The following is a 21,582-nucleotide window of genomic DNA, read 5'->3' on the forward strand; positions in this document are numbered from 1 at the left end:
GTTGTGGTGATGCAGTGTAGACGGCAATCAGAGACAGAGTCGGGTTATGCAGTTTAGGATGTTTACTCACTGCTGATGTTCCGGTCACTCCAGCTTCGAGTGACCTCCCGAGCCGTGCTGCGTCCACCAGGTTCTGGATCCAGCCAACCCCCAAATAAGTCCGGAGCGTGACCCTGAGCTCTCCTTCTGTCCTTTCTCTGGCCGTCCCCACTATTGATCCACCCAGGTCCAGCTCCCTCGGGCCTTCTGTTGGGAGACCCTTGGCCTTGGGTTCCCTGACCCTCCACGTGGTATGCCTTCGTGGTGGATGTGGTGGGTGGCCGTGGCAGACGCTGCCCACGGCCTCCGGTCTCTGGCTGGGGTGTGTTTTTGCCCCCACCAGCTTGGGTTCCGGTACCCTGATGCCGACTCTTCACCCGGGGATTTAATTTGGGTTCTTAGAGTCCTCTCTTCTGTTTCCCCCTCTGGGTCTCTCTTTCTCCTCTCTCACTCTGGGTCTCTCTTCTCCTCTGCTCGCTGACTTTCTCTCTGCAACTGACCCTGTTCTTTGATGGTGCCCACCTTATATACACCCTCTATGTGTGAGCTCAGGTGACCAGCACCCAATGAGCTCCTATCTTTACCCAGGCTGCTCCCCCTATCTGCCCCTACACTACTTGGGATGTACCACCCCCCTCCCACTCCAGCCAGGAACAGACTCGGTCGTACCTGCACATTTCTAAGTGGGAGTACCGTCGGTCTGCTCCTCGGAAATGGGATGTGTGTAGTGCATGCAGCCTACCGAGCTCAGTTCCACACTCCATCCTTACCCGGGAGTGGAATATCACACCTCTGGGTTGAGGTGCAATACCCCTGTAGCAGCCGAATCCTCAGGGTGCTACATCCCCCCTGGTAAATCACAGCACGTCCTCGGGCTGTAAGACATAACACCAAAAACATACAAATTTTTGCATGAACATATAAAACATATAAAAACATTATATATATATAAAACATTCTCGTCGCCTCTGGCTCCTCCTCCGGTCACTGTGCAACGCGTGACCGGGTAAAGTGCGACAGTCTTTCTGGAAAACTGGTTTTCCTGGAAAACCGGTAGGGGGCGCTTTAGGATGCGCAACTATATACAAGGATATGGCCGCTCTCAGTCCTCGGCCAGGTATTGGGGAGGAATGACCGCTCTCAGTCCTCGGTCAGTGGGATTAAGGGAAATACGGGTAAACAGTTCACATCAGCTGGTCCCAACGGGGACTATATTTGCAGTAACAGTTTCTTTGTACCCCGGTCGGGTAACTATTTACAGCACCTGCTCCGCTGTACTTAACGACGTCTTCCTCCTGCTCTTTCTTTGGTGATCTTAGCTTCAGACCCGTCCGGGTCCTCTTGCTCTTCCTCCTCACATCGCAGCTCCTCCTCTGTCAGGCGATGCACATGGAGGGCGTAAGGTCCTTTGGCACACTTGTGCCGGGTAAAGGTGACCTCGTCCCCGATGTAAAGGTCACGACCTCTGTGCCCCTCCGGCAGATGGGACTCCACGTCTCTGCGCGTGACAAAGACGTCGCCGGGGGTGTTGTGGTCTCGGATGAAGCCCCACCCGTGCTGCATGTTGAACTTGATTACAGTCCCGGTGGTGCGGGGACTGTGCGCTGCACGGGGGTCCCTCCTGGTCCGGCTCTTCTGCTCGGCGCTCCTTATTTGGGCCTGTTGTTCCCGGACCCGCCTCTCTCTCCGCTCCCTCGCAAACTCCTCGAGCTGCTGTCGGCAGCACTCAGCACGCTCCGCTGCAGCTGCCCGGGTTTCTTGAGTGAACCCCATTAGATCTTCTCCGGTGGGGTCCCACTCAAATTGGGTCTCTTCAAGCGGGGGCGAGATCCTTATCACGGGCTTCGGAGCCGGAATCAGGGGTGCACACATGGCCCCAACCCTCCTCTGGTGCTCCAGTCCATAATATTCCTGGGGCCAGATGAAAGGCTGCCCGTCCGGCCACGTGTGCTGGGCAAACAAGTCCTCTCCCAGACGCGGCACCCTTGGTTTTACGGGCGCGGGCGCGGTGGTGGTGGCGCCCGGGTTGCCCAGGCCTTGCGGCCAGGCCTGGGGCACCTGGAAGGTGAAGGGCACCGTTAGGACGGCGGCACCCTGGGCTACCTGGCCTTGCGGCCAGGCCGGAGGCTCCGCGGAGGTAGGGGGCGCTGTTGGTGATGCGACGCCCGGGAATTCTAGGCCCTGCGACCAGGCTGGTGTTGCTTCCTGTTTTGCCACGCTCGGGGTCGTTGCGCATGGCGTCACAGGGGTCGCGGCGGCGGCTTCCGGTTGGGGCCTAGTCTGCGTCGGTGACATGGCGTTTTCGGGCACAGCAGGGGGACTTTCGGGCTCTGCGACGGGGAGCTGGGGCAGGTAAGCGGTTTCCCGGTTTGGGGTATAGACGTCCCCTTTACCTGCCTCCATGCGTTCGGCTCCCTTCTCGGCGCCGTCTCCGGCCTTGGGTCCTCCCGCGCCATCCTCAGAGGCGGTCTGTCTCCTCATCTTGGCTGGCGTGCTCCGGGTCTTGGTTTGCTGGGCCATCTCTCGGCTCCACTCCGCCAATGTCTCTCGCTGTACCCGGGCCATCCTCCGTGCGAGGCCCTCCAGGGCAGTCTGTGCACACTCCCGGTCTCGGGGGAGCTGTGCGAGGACCTCCACTAGGCCTAGTGGGGTCGTGGTTTCCAGCAGGCTCCTGACCAACGGGTCGGTGCTGCTCTGCTCTTCTTCCAGCAGGCTCCTGGCCAGCGGGCCGGTGCTGCTCTGCTCTCCTTCCTCTGTCTCTAGCAGGCTCCTGGCCAACGGGCCGGTGCTGCTCTGCTTTCTCGCCATCTCCGGGTAAGCTCCTCCGATACTCTTCTCCAGGCTTCTTGCCTCCGGGTGCGCTCGCTCTAGACTCCTCCAGGCGGCACCCATCTTCGTTCTCTCCTTTCGTCTCCTCCCCTCTCGAGGGCGGTCCCGGGACCACTTGGTGACTGTCAGCTCCAGGGGCTGTTCTTTCACGCTGACAGACACCTCTAGCATCACAGTCTCTGTTGGTGGGGGCGGTTTCCACTTTTGGCGCCATTTTCGGTCCTGGCCCACGATGGGAGGTGGCCTCTCGCCACCCTCTGGCACGCCCATAATGGCGTCCGCTCTTCCAAGGCGGGAAACCTTTGGAAATGGCGGGAATCGCTTCCCAGTGGCGGGAAACTCTGCAGATGGCGGGAAAACGCTGTTAATGGCGGACAACCGGCTGGAATCGATCTGTGATGGAGTCCGATGGCGGGGACCCTCCGGAACCGGCAGGAGACTTCTTTTTGAGGTAAACTTGTTCTTTTCTTCAGGCACGCAGTACCCGGGTGTTGCGGGCACGTAATCCTGCCGACTACGCCAAAGTTGACGCGCCCCCTGGGCCATATTCTTTAGGGGGAATATCCGGAGCCGGATCAGATGGGAGTTGTAGTCTTCCGAGTGGCTGTGACCCGGTCCGTGCCCAGGGTGTCAAACTCAGTTGTATGTGGCAGTCCTACTGATGTTATTAAGTTCTTAATGTCGACTACGCCACCCGTTGTATTGCGGTCACTATGGCCGCCGCTGCAGCAGGGTCCGCTGAGGCTGATGGTGTTGGTGCAGCTTTTTATGGTATAACCCCCAACGGGTGGGGTATAGCCTCAGAGGGATCAGGTGCAGAGGATAGGGGTTGTGGTGATGCAGTGTAGACGGCAATCAGAGACAGAGTCGGGTTATGCAGTTTAGGATGTTTACTCACTGCTGATGTTCCGGTCACTCCAGCTTCGAGTGACCTCCCGAGCCGTGCTGCGTCCACCAGGTTCTGGATCCAGCCAACCCCCAAATAAGTCCGGAGCGTGACCCTGAGCTCTCCTTCTGTCCTTTCTCTGGCCGTCCCCACTATTGATCCACCCAGGTCCAGCTCCCTCGGGCCTTCTGTTGGGAGACCCTTGGCCTTGGGTTCCCTGACCCTCCACGTGGTATGCCTTCGTGGTGGATGTGGTGGGTGGCCGTGGCAGACGCTGCCCACGGCCTCCGGTCTCTGGCTGGGGTGTGTTTTTGCCCCCACCAGCTTGGGTTCCGGTACCCTGATGCCGACTCTTCACCCGGGGATTTAATTTGGGTTCTTAGAGTCCTCTCTTCTGTTTCCCCCTCTGGGTCTCTCTTTCTCCTCTCTCACTCTGGGTCTCTCTTCTCCTCTGCTCGCTGACTTTCTCTCTGCAACTGACCCTGTTCTTTGATGGTGCCCACCTTATATACACCCTCTATGTGTGAGCTCAGGTGACCAGCACCCAATGAGCTCCTATCTTTACCCAGGCTGCTCCCCCTATCTGCCCCTACACTACTTGGGATGTACCACCCCCCTCCCACTCCAGCCAGGAACAGACTCGGTCGTACCTGCACATTTCTAAGTGGGAGTACCGTCGGTCTGCTCCTCGGAAATGGGATGTGTGTAGTGCATGCAGCCTACCGAGCTCAGTTCCACACTCCATCCTTACCCGGGAGTGGAATATCACACCTCTGGGTTGAGGTGCAATACCCCTGTAGCAGCCGAATCCTCAGGGTGCTACATATGTTTAACACGCAAAACTTTTTTACATTAAGACTATATGTATAAATTTATAAAGAGTATATTACATCGTACAACTGAGTGTGTGCGTGGGAATACTGTATGACTAATAATGTTGAGACATTTTATCTTCATAGTTGTCGGAAAGCTGCCAGTCAGTGTAGATGTGTTATACAAACGCATATGCAACCAGACAAAAACAAAATCTGAAAATGTTGATAAACTATAATTGTAAATGTCATCACAAGTCATACATTAACCATGTTAACTATTTTATCTTATTTGACCAATTTTTAATTTATTGTGTTAGCTTCTGCAGCCACATCTGCAGCACTATGCATTAGATAATGCCAAATTGTCAGTCCCATTCAAGACAAGTCATTCCAACTCATTTTGTAAGCTTAGGTTTGTGTGTCTGTATGAGGATCTGTGGAAACTACCTAAGGGTATGTTTACACTTTGCCTTATCCAGTCATTTTTCTAAAGTGCAAACTGCTGCCAAAAGCATTGACAAAATGCTTAAAAGAATGGACCTATTCATTTTCTAATGTAAAAATGACTTCCTATTCACATGTTCAGTCCTTTGAGATTATTTTAAATAACATTTTTTTAAGATATTAGAAGGGTTAAACATTTTGAATCAATTTTTCATATGAAATTTTCAAAATCTGTATTTTTAGGGACCTCTTCGCTATTGAAGTAACTTTGAGTGGTCTATATGTCAGAAAACCTGCAAAAAAAAGTCCCCATTTTAAAAACTGCAACCCTCACAGCATTCATATCTGCATTCAAAAAGTTTGTTCAGGTGTTTCACAAGAATTTTGCAAACTAGAGGAAAAAAATGAACAATTTTATTTTTTTACTAAAATGCTGCTTTAGCCCAATTTTTTCATTTTTACAATGGTAAAAAGAGAAAGTGGACACCGCAATTTGTTGTGCAATTTCACTTGAGAATATTGATACCCCATATCTGATCAGATACTACTATTTGGACACATGGAAGGAGAAACAAATAAGGGGGGAAGAGAAACTTCGAAGAACGTCCAATAGATGAAAAAGATTTTTTGTATACTTTATTAGAGAAGAGAATGAAACAAATGGATCACAAATGCAAATATAAAAACACAAGAGGAGGGAGATACATGTAAGTACAAGGACAAACGGCTACTAAGGATAAAAACAATCTCATAAATATACATATACAAAAAATATATATGGATAAATGCACATAGTGGGGTCAATAACAAAAGGTCCCAAAGCTTTGGATAGAGATCACAGTGTATTCTGGACAAGTATATAGCCAAGGGGACTACCCCAACCAAAGGAAACATAAATGGAGATAAGTATAGTTAGAGATCTATAGCAGACTTGATAGTGTGAACACTGAAGAGATATCATACAATAATAATATGGTAGTCATTATATCAAATGGGAAAGCTGCAGGTGTGCCCACCCTGATCTACAACCAATAACTCCCAAAATAGGGAGAGAAGAGGGGAGGAAAAATAGACAACTATGTGTCAGTAATACCATAAGGTCCAATTGCAGCTATCATAGGAAGATTTCCCGAGATCTGTAAACACATAACAGCTACCATGTGAGGTTACATACTTACAATTAGAGTGTAGCCGAAGCCTAGCGCAAACACGCCACCCTCAACCCTACGCGCGTTTCGGCTGGGAATGCCTTCCTCAGGGGGTCATATGAAATTTTCAAAATCTGTATTTTTAGGGACCTCTTCGCTATTGAAGTAACTTTGAGTGGTCTATATGTCGGAAAACCTGCAAAAAAAGTCCCCATTTTAAAAACTGCAACCCTCACAGCATTCATATCTGCATTCAAAAAGTTTGTTCAGGTGTTTCACAAGAATTTTGCAAACTAGAGGAAAAAAATGAACAATTTTATTTTTTTACTAAAATGCTGCTTTAGCCCAATTTTTTCATTTTTACAATGGTAAAAAGAGAAAGTGGACACCGCAATTTGTTGTGCAATTTCACTTGAGAATATTGATACCCCATATCTGATCAGATACTACTATTTGGACACATGGCAGAGCTTGGAAGGGAAGGAGTGCTGTTTGATTTTTGCAGCTAAATTTGGATTGTGGATGCCATGTCACATTTACTGAGCCCCCAAGGTGCCAAAACAGTGGAAACCCCCACAGGTGACTCCTTTTTGGAAACTTCACTCATCAAAGAATTCATCTGCAGGTGTGGTGAACACCTTGAATCCAGATATGCTTCACAGAATTTTCGAAAATTGTGCTGTGAAAATTAAATATTATTTTAACCATGAAAATGTTGCTTTAGCCCAAAATTTCTCCTTTTCACAAGAGTAACAGGAGAACATGGACTCCTAATTTATTATACAATTTCTCCTAATTAAGCTGATACCCCATATGTGGTTGGCAACCACTGTTTGGGTGCACAGCAGTGCTCAAAAGGGAAGGAGAGGCATTTGAGTTTTGGAGTACAATTTTTGCTAGAATAGATTGCATCATGCCATGTTGCATTAGGAGAGCCTTTAAGATGCCAAAACAGCAGGAATCCCCCACAAATGACTTCACTTTGGAAACTACTACAACTAGAAGAATTCATCTATTGGTGCAGTGAGCATTTTAAACCCACTGACGACTCCCAGTATTTTATAGCAATGGGTTGTGAAAATGAAAAAAATACATGTTTCCACTAAAATGTTGCTTTAGACCCAATCATTTAATTTGTAAAAGGGCTAATAGAGAAAACTTACCACATAGTTTATAATACAATATCTCATGAGTTTTTGAATACTCCATATGTGGATAGAAACTACTTTGCTGGCATGGTGCAAGGTTCAGAAAGGAAGGAGAGCCATATTGAAATGCAGATTTTGCTTCAATAAGTTTCGGGTGCCATGTCACATTGACAGAGCCCTTGAGATGCCAGAACAGCAGAATTCCCCCACCCCACCCACCATCTGACCCTATTTTACAAACCACACTCCTCAGTGAATTAATCTAGGGGAGGACTAAACATATTGACACCACAGGTGCTCCACAAAATGTTATACTATTGGGCTATAAAGAAAAAATTGGTTACATTTCTACTACTAAAATGTTGTTAAAGCCCCAGATTTTACATTTTCAAAAGAATAAATATGTAAAACTGGCCCGCAAAATTTGTAGCACAATTTCTGCTGAATCTGGCAATACCCAATACGTGGCTGTACAGTACAGTTTGGCCACACGGTGAGACTCGGGAGGGTGGAGCACTATTTGACTTTTGTTGCTCAGATTTTACTAGAATGGTTTGTAGACTCAATTTGCAGAGCCCCTAAGTGCTAGAACAGCAGAACCCCTCCTTCAAGTGACTTCATTTTGGAAATTACACCGCTCTGGGAATTCATCTATGAGTGCAGATTTTCACTTCATAGATATTTATCAGAAACAAACACACAATGGATGTTGCAGATTGAAAATTGCAAATACGTTGGGCAATGTAGTGCCCAATGCATTGTACGCAGCTTGTACTTCTGGAGACTTGCACGCCATAAATTGTTATGTGGTCCCTTCTCATTACAGTAATGCTAAACATGTGGACGCTAAGTTTAGCCACACTTTGGGGAGGGGGGGGGGCATATGGATTTGGTATTGAAGATTTTCCTGGATTTCATTTGGGAGGCGGTAGCCAGACACCCAGAGCCTTTGTGCTACCATTAGTGACCTCCTATATTTCCGTTAACAGATGACCTGAGTGGGGGCTTGATTTTGTGGATTGAGTTGAAGCTTTTATTGGTATCATTTTAGGGTACGTAACATTTTAAATCACTTTCGAGGCTCTGTTTACATTTATCCTGTGCTCTACGCTGAGCACTTACATCGGGGTTTCCTATCTAGATGTGTGGTGAGCACCTTGAAACCCCAGGTGCTTCAGAGAAGTTTATAACGTTGAGCCGTGAAAATAAAAAAAATCACATTTTTCCAGCAAGAATATTTTTTATCCCCAAGTTTTGCATTTTCACAAGAGTAACAGGAGAAAATGGACTCCAAAATTTGTTGTGCAATTTCTCTTGAGTACGCAGATACCCCATATGTGGTCGAAAACTACTTTTGATGCACAGTGCAAAGTTCAAAAGGGAAGAAGCGCCATATTGGGGTTCAGATCTTTCTGGACTGGTTTGAGGGTGCCATGTCACATTGGTAGAACCCCTGAGGTGCCAGATCAGCCGAACCCCTCATAAGTGACCCCATTTTACAAACTACACCTCTCAATGAATTCATGTAGGGGATCATATTGAGACTACAGGTGTGTCACAGCATTTCATACCATTGGGCAGTGAAGAAAAAATAATTACATTTTAATAATAATTTTGTTTTAGCCCCAGATTTTACATTTTCTCACAGGGAAATGGGTAAAAATGGCACCAAAATTTGTCCCACAATTTCTGCTGAATTAAGAAATACCCCATATGTGGCTGTGCAGTACTGCTTAGCCATACGGTGAGACTCGAGAGGGACGGAGCGCTTTTTGCCTCCAGGAATGCAGATTTTTCTAGAATAGTTTGCGAATTCCATGTAAAGAGACCCTAAGTGCTAGAAGAGCAGAATTCCCCTCAAGTGACCCCATTTTGGAAATTATACCCCTTTGTGAATTTATATACAGCTATAGTGGCGATTTTGACTCCATGGGTGTTTTCCAGAAACAAGCAGCAGTGGATGTTGGTAAGTGAAGATTGCAAACTGCTGCTGTAGTGACAAAAACATTGAAGTGACCAGTACGTTGTAGTGACCAGTACGTTGTGCCCAGCTTGTGCTTCTGGAGACATGCACCCGTAAATTAGGCAGGCTCTTTTTTTTTGTTCTTTATTTTGTGATTTTTTTTAAATATCTTTATAATTTTTATTAACCATTTTTTTTACTTTATTACATTTTCCCACTATGGGACATCAACTTTCCTGCTCTGGTCACTGATCTAATACTCTGCAGTGAATCTGCACTGCAGAGCATTAGATCAGCGTCTGACAAACCGGAAGGAGGCATCTTAGCTCCTGCTGTCTGAGCAAGTGCTGAAAGGACACCTGCCTGAAGGATGCTGAAGGACCCTGCGGCCATCTTGGGACCATGGGTCACCATGGAGACCATCAGCAGAACACGATCGGATAGCATTGTGCTGATGGGAGGAGACAGGGAGCTCACTCCCTGTGCAATGCCCTGCGATGCCGCTGTCACTATTGACAGTGGCATCACAGCGGTTAAACGCCCGCGATTGGTGCTAGCACCGATCATGGGCGTTGCTGCGTAGAGTAAGCTCTCACAAAGAGCTGACACCCGCAATCGATTGTGGTAGGGCTCAGCGTGAGCCTGCAAGATCGTGGCGCTGTATATATACGGCGCATGTCAGGAAGGGCTTAAATATTGGGTCATTCCGGATGCAGGAATCAAAAATGTGTTTTTGTTTTGTTTATACATAAAAATGCTAATTTTTTGGCATGATATTTTTTCAGGATTTTTTCTGTTCTATATTTAGTGTTTTTTTTGTTAACAATTTCTCATTTATTTATTTTTTTTTTACAAAAAAACACATATTTATTTTTAGTGCATTTCTGCTCTGGAAATGCCTTAAAAATTCAAGTAGTTCGCATATGACTTTATCAATAACGTTTTATCAAAGCTAAGTAGCACAAAGTATCCAAAGTAAAGTCCAGTTTTATTTAAAAGATGACATTGCAAACTCCATCTGAGAGCAACATGATGTAGAGACAAAGACCCTGATTCCAGCAATGTGTCACTTACTGGGCTGCTTGCTGCAACTTTTATAAAATCATAGTTTTATTTGTAACATATCTGGCAGTTCTCTGAATGCTGAGCTCTGTATAACCCCACCCACATCACTGATTGGCAGCTTTATGTGTACACTGTGTATAGGCAGAAAGCTGGAAATGTGGTGGGGCAGGGTTATACAGAGTTTGTGAATATGAAGGACTAAGTGGTAGCATGTTTATTAGTCATCTAGTATCAATTTCCTGCTGATAAAACAGTGGTTTTATCAGAAGTATGGCAAGCAACCCAGTAAGTGGCACATTGCTGGAATTGGGGTGTGTGTCTCTATATTATGCTTCTCTCAGATTGGGTGGCAAAAACCTGTTATCAGATTCCCTTTAAAAATAAAGTCTTATGTCAGTTTTACATGATTATATTCTGGTCAGTAATTTGCATTAATGTTGTAAACCAAAAACTAAAAAATTTGTAAATTACACACTGTCGGGATTCGGTAATTACACAATCATGGATTAAACCCCCTTTAAATATGTGTTGGAGGCTTTGTTGTGTGTCTCCATTACAAATTTCATCACATGCAGTACTTTTCTTTTTGTCAAAACTATGGATATCAAGGCAGAGCCATTGAGGACCCCACTGTCTACCCCCAAATGAGTCTGCTGGGTACTGCTAGAATCTTTCATATGATGGATTCAGTACTATGAAAAGATATTAACATAATTACTTCAAGTTCTATTTCTAGCAGTTTTCTCACTTCTGTTTCCAACTAATCATATACTGTATCATCAACAAGCTGTATTCCGCTGTGCTAATTATTGTCATATTGTTTTATTCCGGTCTATGCCCTGTTGATATTTGTAGAAAAAAATCTACATGAAGATACTGAATATAAAGGAATTATTGACCCTTAATTTTCTCAGAATTTCATTTAATACAAAAAAAGCAGTTTCCATTACCAAACAGGCTGCATTACATTCTCCAAACTATATATTCGGACTTTCAGGACTTCGAAACGTAGATCTACAGTATGTACCCCTTTATGTCGACATCTTTATCTCTTCTATCTGTTGCTGCATTTCTGAGGAATTAACATTTTCATATGCAAATGAGGCATTCAGTGCTCTAAGTGTGACAGAGCATTAAACGAGCTTCTGCCACGTAGCACCACCCTAAAAAGCTGGTGCGGGGTGAGAAAACAATGTCGGGAGGCAGTGGCTCCTTAAATGATTTACCCCCTTTTGAAAATCTTGGTCCCCGGGCGCAGTTTGTTTTAAAAAAATCAAACAGTGCTTTACACCCCATGTCCATTGTGAGTCTTTGCCGCTGCTCCCGGTATCTGATAATGTCACATCGACAGCACAGCTCAGAGCTGCTGAGCTCACAAATTAGCTGTCAACATGACGTCAGCGCTGCAGCCAATGTTAGATCCCAGGAGCAGCAGCAGAGACTCAGCAGAGGACCTGTGGAGGGTTAGTAAAGTGCGGTTTATTTATTTTGTAATAAGGTGCGCCCGGGGAAAATTGACCTACTGTTTCTATGTAGAGTTTAGAAGGATTCAGCTAGTCTGTTTTTATTCACATGATGTTATAGATCTAATGGAAAAGAGAAGAATTTACCGGGTAGAAGGGCAAAATGAGCAATTGTAAGTACAGAGTGCTGTATAATATGATTGTAATGTATTAAGACGATAAAAACTTTGATGGGAGTGCATCTTTAAATCCCGCTGTCAGAGATTGATAGCAGGATTTAACTGGTTAACAGCCACGGGCAGAGCAGTCGTCATATGCGGGGAAAGATGTGGGCTCGATGTACAAGCCCACATCAAAGGCAGGGATGCGACCTTTGACGTAAATATACGTCAATGGTCGTGAAGATGATTTTGACAAAAATTCAAAACTAAAAATAGATTAGTAACAAATCAGCACCGCAGTCGAAGTTTACTCAAAAGGCTTGTTTTTTGGAAATACTGACTTTTTTCCATTTTATTTAGGTGGCAATTTTTGAAAATAAATAAATAACAATAGGAAATGCAATTATATTGGATGTTATCTTGGAATTAGTTCCTCATTAACTCCAATTAGATCAACTGTAATTTTGTCAGTATGTCCAAGCTTAAGCAAAGTAAGGGTATTGTAGCGCCGGCATCCCTGCATGCTTCCCCCTCCCCCAGCAGGGACTGCCTGCCTATATATCAGTCGTGTCCACCAACACCTGCCTGCCTATATATCTGCCGTGTCCGCTAGCACCTGCCGTGCCAGTCTGTGTAGAAGCAGCAATTCCTGCCTGCAACTGCTGTGCCAATCTGTATACCAGCCGTACCTGCCTGCACCTGCCGTGCCAGACTGTTTACCAGCAGTACCTGCCTACACCGGACGTGCCAGACTGTATACCAGCCGTACCTGCCTACACCTGCCGTGCCAGTCTGTGTGCCAGCCGTACCTGCCTACACCTGTCGTGCCAGACTGTGCACCAGCCGTACCTGCCTACACCTGCCGTGCCAGACTGTATACCAGCAGTACCTGCCTACACCTGCCATGCCAGACTGTATACCAGCCGTACCTGCATACACCTGCTGTGCCAGTCTGTATGCCAGCAGTACCTGCCTGCACCTGCCGTGCCAGTATGTATGCCAGCGGTACTTGCCTGCACCTGCTGTGCCAGTCTGTATGCCAGTCTTACCTGCTTGCACCTGTGTGCCAGACTGTACACCAGCCGTACCTGCCTACACCTTACGTGCCAGACTGTATACCAGCAGTACCTGCCTACACCTGCCGTGCCAGACTGTATACCAGTCGTACCTGCATACACCTGCCGTGCCAGTCTGTATGCCAGCAGTACCTGCCTGCACCTGCCGTGCCAGTATGTGTATGCCAGCCGTACCTGCCTGCACCTGCTGTGCCAGTCTGTATGCCAGACTTACCTGCCTGCACCTGCCATGCCAGACTGTATATCAGCAGTACCTGCCTGCACCTGCCGTGCCAGACTGTATACCAGCCGTACCTGCATACACCTGCCGTGCCAGTCTGTATGCCAGCAGTACCTGCCTGCACCTGCCGTGCCAGTATGTATGCCAGCCGTACCTGCCTGCACCTGCTGTGCCAGTCTGTATGCCAGCCTTACCTGCCTGCACCTGCCATGCCAGACTGTATACCAGCAGTACCTGCCTGCACCTGCCGTGCTAGACTGTATACCAGCCGTACCTGCCTGCACCTGCTGTGCCAGTCTGTATGCCAACCGTACTTGCCTGCACCTGCCGTGTCTCCCATTATGCTTGCCTGTACTTATCAAGTCCATCTAGTTTTCGCCGTTCCATATACCTGCCCCTTGTTTCTTCGTTGCTCAATGGAGTTATAATATACTGCTCAAAAAAATAAATGAAACACTGAAATAACACATCCTAGATCTGAATGAATGAAATATTCTCATTGAATACTTTGTTCTGTACAAAATTGAATGTGCTGACAACAAAATCACACAAAAATCATCAATGGAAATCAAATTTATTAACCAATGGAGGCCTGGATTTGGAGTCACCCCCAAAATTAAAGTGGAAAAACACACTACAGGCTGATCCAACTTTGATGTAATGTCCTTAAAACAAGTCAAAATGAGGCTCAGTATTGTGTGTGGCCTCCACGTGCCTGTATGACCTCCCTACAACGCCTGCGCATGCTCCTGATGAGGTTGCAGATGGTCTCCTGTGGAATCTCCTCCCAGACCTGGACTAAAGCATCCACCAACTCCTGGACAGTCTGTGGTGCAACGTGACGTTGGTGGATGGAGCGAGACATGATATCCCAGATGTGCTCAATCGGATTCAGGTCTGGGGAATGGACGGGCCAGTCCATAGCTTCATTGCCTTCATCCTGCAGGAACTGCTGACACACTCCAGCCACATGAGGTCTGGCATTGTCCAGCATTAGGAGGAACCCAGGGCCAACCGCACCAGCATATGGTCTCACAAGGGGTCTGATGATCTCATCTCTGTACCTAATGGCAGTCAGGCTACCTCTGGCGAGCACATGGAGGGCTGTGCGGCCCTCCAAAGAAATGCCACCCCACACCATTACTGACCCACTGCCAAACCGGTCATGCTGAAGGATGTTGCAGGCAGCAGATCGCTCTCCACGGCATCTCCAGACTCTGTCACGTCTGTCACATGTGCTCTGTGTGAACCTGCTTTCATCTGTGAAGAGCACAGGGTGCCAGTGGCGACTTTGCTAATCCTGGTGTTCTGTGGCAAATGCAAAGCGTCCTGCACGGTGTTGGGCTGTGAGCACAACCTCCATCTGTGGACGTCGGGCCCTCATACCACCCTCATGGAGTAGGTTTCTAACCGTTTGTGCAGACACATGCACATTTGTGGCCTGCTGGAGGTCATTTTGCAGGGCTCTGGCAGTGCTCCTCCTGTTCCTCCTTGCACAAAGGCGGAGGTAGCGGTCCTGCTGCTGGGTTGTTGCCCTCCTACAGCCCCCTCCATGTCTCCTGGTGTACTGGCCTGTCTCCTGGTAGCGGCTCCAGCCTCTGGACACTACGCTGACAGACGCCGCAAACCTTCTTGCCACAGCTCGCATTGATCTGCCATCCTGGATGAGCTGCACTACCTGAGCAACTTCTGTGGGTTGTAGAGTTCATCTCATGCTACCACGAGTGTGAAAGCACAACCAACATTCAAAAGTGACCAAAACATCAGCCAGAAAGCATTGGTACTGAGATGTGGTCTGTGGACCCCACCTGCAGAACCACTCCTTTATTCAGGGTGTCTTGATAATTGCCAATAATTTCCATCTATTGTCTATTCCATTTGCACAACAGCATGTGAAATTGATTGTCAATCAGTGTTGCTTCCTAAGTGGACAGTTTGATTTCACAGAAGTTTGATATACTTGGAGTTATATTCTGTTGTATAAGTGTTCCCTTTATTTTTTTGAGCAGTGTATAAAAAAATGTCCAGAAAACGGCAGTAAAAAGATGACAAAAAAAAGTATGGAAAGATGCTTAAAAATCCCGCTGGTGGTCAAAAATGTCAAAAAAGCACTCAGGAAACAACTAACAAAATGCTATTAGACGCTTTAGGTCACGTGCACACACTGAATATTTGAGTTTTTTACCTCAGTATTTATAATCCAAAACCAGAAGTGGTGCATGTGTTTCTATTATACTTTTCCTCTTACTTTTCCACTCCTAGTTTTGGCTTACAAATATTGAGGTGAAAAACTCACCAAATACTCAACGTGTTCACCGTAACCACTAACCACTAATATATGTAGCTACATTTCCTGTTGTTCCGTATCAAAAATGAAATGGAAAGTAAAAGAAACACAAATACTAAACTTTATCGAAGGCTCTAATTTTTGATGTTTTACATTTTGGTTGGAAATTCTCCCTCCAAAAAATAAAATAATGGGAACGTGATTGCTGCTTGTTTTTGCAATGTCTTCTATACATGAATGATGTTTTTCAGGAAGACTCGTTTGGATGATGAACTCTTCAAATCTTGTTATAATGGACTTTCAAGTCTTTAACTATTAAACTGTCAGTACATAATGTACCTCTTTCTGTAATCGGCTAGTCAAAATAATGGTTAAATTTTGATATAGGAAACTTTTTAGTTTTACCATATAGCATTCCAAGTATAAAAGCTCCAAATAAAACTATTTTGAGTTGAAACTTCAACCAACCCATCTGTAAGAGTGTTTTTACACACAATGGGGGGAATTTTTAATTTTCTCTAGCTTGAAAATGTCACAAAATTTGATGCAAAGGGTTGTTGCCCAAATATATGACTTTTTTGCGCCCAATGACCATGGCTTAGCAAAAGGAATGTGAGAAACCTTGTTGCAACATATTTACTACAATTTATGCAAAAAAATAATAGTTTAAATCTATGCCAGCATTTTCTGGCACACAGACAGCCCAAAAATGCACCAAATTAATTAATTGCCCACTTTACTCAAGTGAGCTTTTGGTCTAAGATTGGGGTATGGAATCCCATTGAAAACTTCTTCCCAGTTTTTGAAAACCATTTTTGATGCATTTTTAAGTTCCAAGGGTATATTAAAAAATTAACAAAGGATTTATGCTCCTCTTATTTTTGGATTTGCTTCTGGCTCTGGCTCCTCAAAATACTGGAGTTTTTTTGTAAAACTAACCTTATAGAGGTTGTCCAGTGCTTAGATATGGCACCCCTACCAATCAGTTGTTTGCAGCTACCAGTGGGGAAGAGGCTTTAATTGTCCTGGGATCCCCACACCGAAGGGCCCACCCAGAGCTACTGCACTCCTAGCTGTATTGGCCTATGTAGCACACTGATATAGTTAAAACCTGATGTAGAGCAGGGAGATATGGTCTACCTGCACTACCACTTCCTGTTCTGTAGACCACAGGTCACTTTAAGCATGCGGCCTACACAATGGCAGGGTGACACACTGGCTGAGGCGCGAGCACAGGACACCAGAGTCCTGGAGCGGTGACATCATCGAGCCCGGACTCATGTCCTGTACGTGCTTTACCGGTTGGCTCGACAGAATCTTGGATTAATATAAGATGTTTTTTATTTTAATTAAACTTGTGATGTGTCTGTGGGGGCATCATACAGTGTGGTTGGGGGGCAATAGTACATTGTAGGGTCTTCTGTGGGGACCATCATACATACAGTGTGGAGATTACTGTGGTGGGCCCTCATACAGTGTGGGAACTGCTGTGGAGGCCATTACACAGTTTGGAGGCTACTGTGGGGGCCATCATACAGTGTGGAGACTACTGTCAGGGTCCTCATATAGTGTGGGGCCCTCATACAGTGTGAGAACTACTATGGGGGTCATTATATAGTGTGAGGGCTACTGTTTGAACCATTATACAATGTAAGGGCTAATGTAGGGGCCATTATACATTGTGTGTATATAGGAGCGGTGAGCCCTTCATATTTTGTATAGGGAAGCTGTGGGCCCATTTTACTGTGTATAGGGGAGCTGTGGGCTCATTATACTGTGTATAGGGGAGCTGTGGGCCCATTATTCTATGTTTAGGGGAGCTGTGGGCCCACCATACTGTGTATAGGGGAGCTGCTGGTCTACCATAATGTGTATAGGGGAGCTGTGAGTTCACCATGCTTTGCAAAGGGCAGCTGTGGGCCCACCATACTGTATATAGGGGAGCTGTTGGCCCACCATACTGTGTATAGGGGAGCTGGGGGCCCACTATACTGTGTATAGGGGTTCTGCACATGGGGAGCTCAGGGGACATTACTAAATTTTAAGTGGGCACTTAAAAAGCATTGTTACTGGGGCACTCAGGGTATTGTGACCGTCAAAGATGCACATGGGGTATTATTACTTTCTAGTGGCAAAATGTGGACACTGTTTTCTAGGGCATTAATATTTTTTAGGGGACAATTTTACCCTTTAGAGGGCACAAAAGAGGTATTTTGCTTTGTACCGGGCACAGTGGTGGGCATTACTATGTGGGGCACTAAGAGGAGCACTGTTACTGTGCCAAACTGCAGGTCCAGTAATAGTGACACATATAGCAGAAGTGGCTCAGCATTGGGTTCAGTAGTTTGCGCAGGTTGTGAATAGATGGGGAAAGTGCTGGAAATGTGAGAAGTCAAATTTGTCTTTGTTTTAAACTCTGCAGCCGAGTCGTGGCTGGAAGAAGTTGTCATGTCAGTTTGGGCTAGATATCAAAGTCGATAAAAGTGAATGACTCCATAGAAAAGAATGTCACCTGTAAGTCACTACCTAAAACTGTACTGTAATCACTTGCATGTTCTGCAGCACTGATATCTACAACTACATGATCACCATATGGCGGCAATATCGGTGTTGGTCTTAGTATAGAGATTTATTTTCAATAACCGTATAGTCATCTGCTGAGGTTCCCCTATACCCACAATTAGACTGAGCCACTGTAGTTGTAATCAGGGTTACCTGGTTAGGGGCCAACTCAGATGACTTGCCTTCACCCCCTCTTCCCCGAGCTGAACCCCTAGCTACTCCTTCGCAGCTCCTGTTTGGCTGGATGTAAACAGTGTATGGAGCCTGGAACTGAACTTTAAAGCTCCATAGTCTGTGTAATGGGCATTCTCTGGTACTGCTGCTCAGCTCCCATTCACTTCAATAAAAGTGGAGCTGCAGAGAATGGCTACTACAGAGTGCATGTAGCTGTGCTGTTCCAGCTTTATAAACTGTTTACAACTGGTCAAGGCGAGAGCTGCAAACATCTGATCGGTGAGCTGTCAGTACAAAACCAACCTGATATTGATTTTTTATTGCACTCACTTATATAGCACCATCATATTCCACAGTGCTATCCATACATCATCATCATTACTGTTCCAATTGGGGCTCACAATCTAGATTCCCTATCAGTATGTCTTTGGAGTGTGGGAGGAAACCGGAGTAACTGGAGGAAACCCACACAATCACAGGGAGAACATACAAACTCTCTGCAGATGTTGTTCGTGGAGGGATTTGAACTCAGTGCTAACCACTGAGCCACCTTGCTGCCCATCACCTTTCCTAGGGATAGGTGATCAATATCTAAGTACTGGACACCCCTGATAGGTGATCAATATCTAAGTACTGGACACCCCTTTAATCTCATGAATCTTTTTCAGTCAAGACACCCAGGGAAAAGAAGAGGCTCTTCAATTTGCAGGGGCTGGTGCCCTACATAGAGTTTTAGCTGAGTGGTATCACATAATGGAAACTCTACAGATATATAGAGTGTTTGTGTCTAACCCAACTTCAGAATCTTTACTCTTTCCAAAAACTATTGTACTTTCCTATTAAATTAATGTCTGAGCTAAATTTAGTGTTGTCCACTAAATTACTTACAGAAAGGAAAAAAGTGGCTTGTGGCTTACATGGGGTGCATAAATATTTGTACATTAAATGAGTGGTCCAGGACTATTTTATTTTATTACTCTGGGTCTAAAACATAACCAGCAAGTAGTTGCTAACAGAGGCAACTACTGTACCTGCCTGGTCTACCCAGCGCTGGCTCCTGTGGGCGATTCAGCTGCTCCGCGCCAACATAGCCACTGTTCCTCTTCCAGGCTGCGCTGTCAATGGGGTGTGACTGCCGACCTCATGTTGATTGACAGCTTGCTCCCTGCAGTTAGGCAGTGGGGAGCAGGTTGTAAATCAGATTGACTTTGGCAGTAAAGTCTTGTTAACAGAGTGGAAGAGAAGCCACTGCTCTGTTTTCCATGACGGTAGCTGCTGAATCGTCGGCATGAGTGGTCTGTGATCGCTCTGTGCTGGCAGAGACCGGTGCCGGGCACAACAGGTTGGGTTTTAGCAACTACCTGGCTTTTAGTTCTTAGGCCCGTAGTAAAAAAATTAAATAGTAGTGGATAACCGCTTTGAGACTTTGTTGTGTGCATGTGGCTGTATTGTGTCTCAAAGAGTCTGGAGGCATAAATACTCTAGTATGCCTCCATATGGTGCACTGTGCTGTGCTTTATGTTCTTAGACGCAATGACGCCAGGGGACAATACCCATGTAATACAGAATCTGCTGGAGGAATACTATCAAAATGTCACTGCAATTTTACAACCGTTTTTCACCATATTTTCCCTAACCTGACATTTGTGAGTAATCCGCCATTTTACTGTTGGAGAAGGAGTACTGTTGATATTAAATTGTAAGTTTAATGCAACTCCATTGAGTTCTATGTATAGTAATGTCATAATCTAAATACTGTGCATGCTTTTATAGTTGAAAAACTACAGTGTAGTCCTAAGGCTTATTAGTATATAGCAAAAATGAACCATAAATATTCATGTGGCTTCTTTGTAAAAATTATCCATGAAATTTGCCTAAGATGAAGGAAACTGGTATGGCTGTCTCAGCATCTACATCAAGAACTAAATTAATTAAATAATTGCAATTTTCCTGAGGAAAAAAGATAGAAACAGATATCATTGTTTGCTGAATGAGTTTTTTTCCCCCCTAAAGAAACAATGTTAAAAAATGTAAAAAAAACCCCCAAAACTAATATACTACTAGTGCAATTCCAGTGTTGGTGATATCTTGGATCTTCAGGTGATTCCTATTTTTATAGCGCAGTAATCACTTTAATGTCCCCCTAGTAATCAGTGATCACATGACACCATGGGGTACGCCAACAAATTAAAAAAGTAAGTAACTATTTCAGAATTTATTTTAGCATTTGGAACATCTTATAATTAGAATCTAGATTTAGTGAATAAAATTCACCTTTGTTTTAATAACATTATATGTATTTAATGTAATTTGAAACATCTCTGACAACCCTTTCAAACTTAATTATTCTTTTCCCTTGCGTTTTTAAGAATTTAGCCATCTCCTAGTTTTAATTATAAAAGAATATGATTGCCATTACAACTCATATAGTTCTGAGTTGTACAGTTTGTCCTTGAGGAGACTACCAAGTGGATGTAGGGAGACTTAAGACCCCCATATACTTTAGACTAATGTCGGTCAAAATAGCCAATATTGATGGATCTGGCCAACAGTCAAATCTGTATGGGGGTGCCGGCCGACTGATGGTTGGGGGAGATGCTAATTGTTATGGACTGGACAACTCCTTTAATTGCTTTTGGAGAAGATTATGGTTTGGCTTTATATCCTATGTCATGTTACAAGACTTTAAAGTGACTATATTGACTTCTAAAATTACATACGAGGAGAAATGCAAGGGTTGGCACTCCGCTAGAGGCAAAATCTTCTTTTATTCATCTACAAATAAAATCATGGATGCATGCGGGCCCTTCACAGGACGACAGCCATTTTTCATGGTATACACGCTTCTACGAGTCCAGGTGGACACGTAGAATACCACGTGAAACGGCCGTCGTCCTGTGAAGGGCCAACATCCCCGCATCCATGATTTTATTTGTACATGAATAAAAGAAGATTTTACCTCTAGCGCAGTGCCACCCCGTGCATTTCTCCTCGTATGTATTCTTATGGACTCTTATCGTGGATGGTGCTGCGCCTGCTGATGAGGGTGATTGCTGCTGCTGCTGTCCCTGGTGTCCCACAGCAAAGGTATGCTTAGCACACGTGGTGCCAGTTCCTGATTTTTGACTTCTAGGATTGCTACCTTCAATAAGTAAATAAGTAGCATTAGAGACCCTGTCCTTTTCTTTGTGAAGATGCTTTGCATAACTCATATATGTTATTTTGCGGATCATAAGATGCACCCCAAATTTTGGGGAGAAAAATATAATTTTTTTTTTCAATAAAATGGTGGTGCTTCTTAT

At 45.3% G+C, this 21,582-nt stretch overlaps 1 protein-coding gene across 3 annotated transcripts in view; it reads right to left on the reverse strand.

The window, feature by feature from the left end:
* Positions 1 to 21,582, reverse strand: part of LOC141164439 (protocadherin gamma-C5-like) — a 192,280-nt gene that overhangs the window by 162,804 nt on the left and 7,894 nt on the right. The window contains exon 2 of one of the 3 annotated variants that reach the window (XR_012250906.1): positions 6,208 to 6,357. The exons of the other annotated variants lie outside the window; for them this stretch is intronic. The gene's annotated coding sequence lies outside the window, so the exon portion shown is untranslated. Of the gene's footprint in view, positions 1 to 6,207; positions 6,358 to 21,582 lie in introns of those variants that run through there. 3 annotated transcript variants of the gene reach the window in all.

This window comes from Phyllobates terribilis, unplaced genomic scaffold (genome assembly GCF_046119375.1).
Source record: "Phyllobates terribilis strain yellow unplaced genomic scaffold, ASM4611937v1 Scaffold_10__3_contigs__length_209671492, whole genome shotgun sequence".
NCBI classification, from domain to species: domain Eukaryota; kingdom Metazoa; phylum Chordata; class Amphibia; order Anura; family Dendrobatidae; genus Phyllobates; species Phyllobates terribilis.